This window comes from Marmota marmota, unplaced genomic scaffold, assembly GCF_001458135.2.
Source record: "Marmota marmota marmota unplaced genomic scaffold, marMar, whole genome shotgun sequence".
NCBI lineage: Eukaryota > Metazoa > Chordata > Mammalia > Rodentia > Sciuridae > Marmota > Marmota marmota.
The window spans coordinates 9,479,991-9,484,300 of record NW_025999969.1 but is presented as its reverse complement, the minus strand read 5'-3'; positions in this window follow the sequence as shown (position 1 = coordinate 9,484,300).

The following is a 4,310-nucleotide window of genomic DNA, read 5'->3' as shown; positions in this document are numbered from 1 at the left end:
GGGCTCTGAGCAGGTGCTGTTCGGGGTCCATGAGAATTTCAGAACCCCCAATTAGGGTCTGGTCCCTGCAATGGAAGCAACCGTGGTGGAGTGGGGGTGGCCCACGCTTATGCTAGTATCTCTCACACTGGGTGAACTGTGATAGATGCCAGAGGGAGCCAAGTTCCCTGAGGCCCCAGGTGATAGTAAAGAGTGATTGTAAATGTGTGATATGATAATGGCAGGTGATTATGTTAAAGAGAAAGCAGACCTTATCAGGTAGAGATGCATGCTGATGTCTAGGTGGTTTTAATATACTCTACGGGGACAAAAAAAGTCCTCCTAAGTGTTTTTGCAGTGAGGTGATATAATGTCTGGGATTTGCCATAAAATATTCCAGAAAAAAAAAGCTGAGGAATACATGAAAAATCTGGCAAAAAACTGATTGTTATTATAGTTATTGAAGCTGGTGATAGATAAGAAAGGAGTTCGTTATATGGTGTTCTCTACTTTTGTGTTTGGAAAATTCCAGAATAAAAAACTTAAAAAAAAAAAGGAAAATTAGTGATGAATTCTGACAGGAGGCATGCAGGTCAGGGATGGCATCCCACAGCAGGTGAGACTGACTGGACGATGGGTTTCGAGAGACAGTGGGAAGGATAGTCAGGATTTGAAAGCTCTTGTTGGCTTTATGTCAGAGAATCCTTTTGGTCTCCCAGTTTTTCATACCAGTGAAAGCATTTCCCCCTCCAGGGTGGGACCCACACTTGCTCCAGACACCCCTAAGGGTATGGCCTTGCAGTGAGGACTTCTCTGGCTGCCAGAGCTGGATCTGTCCTGGCCCTGACCAGATCTGCCCCTGGAGGCTCTGCCCCCCTTCCTTCATCCTCTCTCCCCTCCAGTCCTCCGTCTGGGGAAGATTATCCAAGCTCCAAGTAGTAAATTTAAGGCTTTGGCAGCCCTCCCACAGATGACTCCCAAATTATCCCATTCCAAGGGTGGGAGTGGGGGAGGCCAGAAGTTCAGGCCTGAGGCATGGGCGGTCGTCTGAGAGCTCCGGGTGCCATCTGCTGGTAGAGACTAGTAGCCACCTTGAAAAGGGATGCTGGGGATGTACAGAAATTTACCAGTGACAAGGACAAGGCCCACTTCAGATCCATGATAGTCAAGGAAATTCACTGCTTGGCAGACACCAAGAGCATGTGTGTATGTGTGTGTGTTCATAAAAGGTGACTGACTCCATGCTGGGCTCTGTAGGAGGGTATGTTAGGATGGTGTGCATGCTTCTGCCATTGTCCCTTAAGGTCTCCATTGGGCCTAGTGGTATCCTCCATGGGAAGTTTGCAGATGTCCTTTCATCAATAATCCTCAGCCTGAAAACTGAATTGATTCTATTTTCACTTGGGGAAAGTGAGGCACACAGCATCATCAAAGCCCAAAATGAGAACCCTGGTTTTACAGCAAGCATCAAATCACCTGGGGATAAAGATCCTGGAAGCTATTTAATTCATCCTCACTATTTTGCAGGGAATAGATCCAAGTTCTATGAAGGAAAGAGAAAAAAAGATATACTGTCTTTAAAGTCTGTTTCCACCATGAGTTCTGGTGGACAGACCCCATTCTGCCACTCCTGGCGGGGCTGCCCTGCCCTACCCAACTTCGGCCTCACCTCTTCTCTATTTTCTCTCCAGGAAGAACTTCTTGACCCTAATAAATCATGAGAAGTTTATTATTTCCTGAGGCATCTCTTAGTTTGGAAATGTGGCTTTGTGGCCCAGACTCGGACCCACCCTGAGGTAATGGCTCTAAGTAGGAACAAAACATCTCCTGGAGGGAGGTGGGAGACATCAGGCCTCCATCTGCCCTAGAGAGGCTGCCAACCACACTCCATACTCTTCCTGGCTTCTTCCTAATGCTGCTGGAACGACCAGCTCAGAAGTGTCTCTCTGCAAGTTGTCTAGGAAGAATGGAAGGCCTCATTCCCTCTCCTCACCACCTGGAAAGATGGAAAGAGGAGGGAGACTAGGGGCTTCTGTTCTCATGATTCTTTCTTTCTTTCTTTCTTTCTTTCTTTCTTTCTTTCTTTCTTTCTTTCTTTCTTCCTTTCTTTCTTTCTTTCTCTTTCTTTCTTTGTCTCTTTCTCTCTCTCTTTCTTTCTTTTATTAGATGATTGCCTCCAACTCTAATCTTTTCCCCTCCAACATGAGGAAAATCCTCCTAAAACACCATTCACTTCAAATCCTACTGAGGGTGTCTCTCTGTTACCTACAGGAAAATTCCAGACATCTTTCCCAGAACTCTGCAAGTTCCTCAAGACTAAGCCCCTCTCCCTCCAACACATGGTGTCTCTTGTTGAAACCTCACGCACTGAGCTCTAGCAGGCTGGTTCCTATCCTGTTTCTGGTCCTGCCCAACCCCAGCTGTTCTGAGTGGACACCAGCCATTACTGTCACTTCCTGTTTCCCTCAACCTCAAATGCCCTTTCATTTACCTTCAAATGTTGAAATCCTTCCTTTTTTACAAAGGCCTTCCCAAATGCCACCTTCTCAGGGAAGCCTCCCTGACTCTCTTCTCCACAAACTAAACTGAATGTCCTGGGTGTTCCCTGGTAGTAGTCAGCTTATACCTTTTTAGGTTCTTGCAGGATGCTTTGATTTACGGTTTCTTGTTCCCATTAGTGATTCCCCACTCCCTTTAGATTCTAAGCCCCAAGGCCAGAGGCAGCCTCTGCCGAATGCTTCTCTTATCCTTGATCCCCATCCTCACTCCCTCTCCCAACTAAAGACCCAACAAAGTCCTTGGATTTGAATTGAATTTCCAAATAACTTGCAAGTGATGCCCATATAATCCAATATTTTTACTTTTCCAATCTTATCTATTCCTTCTTAGGGTGAACTAACCCAGAAAAGCAATGCACTTCAAAGAATACAGACGAAATTTTCACTGTTGTCATGCTTCTAAGAAGAGAGCCCAGGGCGCAAACCCCTGGTGTCCCAGGTGCAGCTGTGCAGGAAGGGTGCACTGGCTCCCCACATGACTGCTTCAGGCTGGTACAGTGCCATCTCCAGGGAGGTCACATTCCAGCCCAGGACCTCTACTTAGAAGAAGTCACCTAAGCCTCCTGAATTCACACCTGGAGAACTCCAGGAAAGAAATTCCAACCTGTTGCTCCTCTACAGATGTCTGGACATTTTTGTCCTGACAAAGGGTTCTGATCCTGACTTTGCTGTGACCAGCTCTCAGATCTGAGCAAGTCCTTTCCTATCTGTATAACTTGGGGACTGATCTGGATCCTCATTAAGGCCTCTGGGAGATTCACACTGAGAACACATCAGGTAAATAGGGTTTTTCCTTTGAAGATCTTCACACATTTTTTTCTCTTAATACACTAAAGTCCCCCACAGTTGCAGATATGGCAAACTGTTTGGGTCATCCACAGTTGATAGTAAGACTCTCCAACTGACTGCTTCATTAGGAATGTTCAGGCAGTGAGTCATTACCGACCCTTGGAGGTTGCCGCCAGTTGTCATCTCATGTGTGTGAAAAATAAACCATGAAGAGAACATATTGATTTGGGACCATATTGATTATTTCTTTTAAATAATTTCTGTAATTATTTTCCGATTCTAAGAGTGATATATGTTCTTTGTAAGTAAATATTGGAAATATGGAATGCTATAAAAAAGAAAGGCATCTCCCAGAATCCTACTTCCCAAAGATACAACATTTTGGTATAGCTCTTCCTAGAACTCTCAATAGGTACATTAAAAAAAATTTTTTTTTTTTTGCAAAAGGAGGTTCTCAGGGAATAACTGTGTAACTGAATTTCCAAGTAACTTGCAAGTGATGCCCATATGATCTAATATTTTGACTTTTCCAATCTGATCTGTCCTTCCTTAGAGTGAATTAACCCAGAAGAGCAAGGCACTTCTCTTAAGAGGTCTCATTTAGAAACCCTCCATTTTTGCATAACAAAATGCTGTGAGACTCTCTCTAGGTTCATAGTTCTCTATCCTGATATTTTTATTGGTTTCATGGTACCCCATCATATAGGTTTACTGTATTTTATTTAACCAGTCTTTCATGGTCTCACAAATACCCCATTTTTATACATTTGTCTAATTTTTCCTTGGGTCATGTTTCCAAAACTTAGAATTGCCAAAAGATATGGACTGTCCAAAGATTTCTGGTATTTGACCTTTGCTGTGGCCAAGTCACCCAGCCTGTCTCTGGCAGTCCCATTATGTTGAATGATAGGATGTCAAAACTCGAAGTCACCCTAGGCATGAAGATCTGCAGATCGTTTAACAGATGGGAAAACAGGTCCACAA